Genomic DNA, 1,041 nt, shown 5'->3' on the forward strand with positions numbered 1-1,041 from the left:
AGGGGGGCTCAAAATGGAAATTTCTAGAAAAATAAAAGAGCCAATTTGAAAGAACTTTTGCAGCTCTAATGCCATGTTGTTAATGTAGAAGTATAAACATCTACTATGTTTATGTTGGCTCACTTGTAAAATCATCATCTTTGGTTATATTTAGGAATTTGATGGCTTGGAAAGTATATTGAAAGACTCTGAGAACAAAAATAATTTCCTCTTAACTCTCTCGAAAATAAGAAAATCTCTTTAAAAAAAAAATCCCAATAACATCTTTTCTCTGCTTTATTATCCCCATCAACCATCACGTGTTTCCTCCTCTTAACTTTTTCTCTCTCTCATCATTCCTAGTTCAATTTCCTCATTTTATTTACATTTTTTAAAATAGGATTTTTCTTATTACTTATTTCTTGCAGAAAAATTAGGAAATAAAGAAGCAAAAGAAAACACAACAAGAATCTCACTGATGTAGAAACACCTACAAACCTTTTATATAAAATTATCTCAAAACTTTTTGTGAATGTACTTGTTCACAAAAAAAGGATAATGCAGAACACAATAATTAGTATATACTTCCTTTTAAATGGAACTATAAATTAATTTCTTTACACTTGTGCATATAAAAATGAATGGCATCATTTTTATTAAATTCTGCCATATGATTGTACCATGATTGATTTAATCATGCTTCAGTTGCTAGATATTTAGGTAGTTCAAAATTTTCACTATTAAAAACAGTAATGCAGACCAGAAGGCAGACAGCAGAAGCAAGAAGACCTACAATCCTGCAGCCTGTGGAACAAAAAACCATATTCATAGAAAGATAGACAAGATGAAAAGGCAGAGAGCTATGTACCAGATAAAGGAGCAATATAAAACCCCAGAAAAACAACTAAAGGAGGTGGAGATAGGCAACCTTCCAAAAAAAGAATTCAGAATAATGATACTGAAGATGACCCAGGACCTTGGAAAAAGAATGGAGTCAAAGATAGAGAAGATGCAAGAAATGTTTAACAAAGACCTAAATAGACATTTCTCCAAAGAAGACAT

This window comes from Neophocaena asiaeorientalis, unplaced genomic scaffold, assembly GCF_003031525.2.
Source record: "Neophocaena asiaeorientalis asiaeorientalis breed wild unplaced genomic scaffold, Neophocaena_asiaeorientalis_V1.1 scaffold946, whole genome shotgun sequence".
NCBI lineage: Eukaryota > Metazoa > Chordata > Mammalia > Artiodactyla > Phocoenidae > Neophocaena > Neophocaena asiaeorientalis.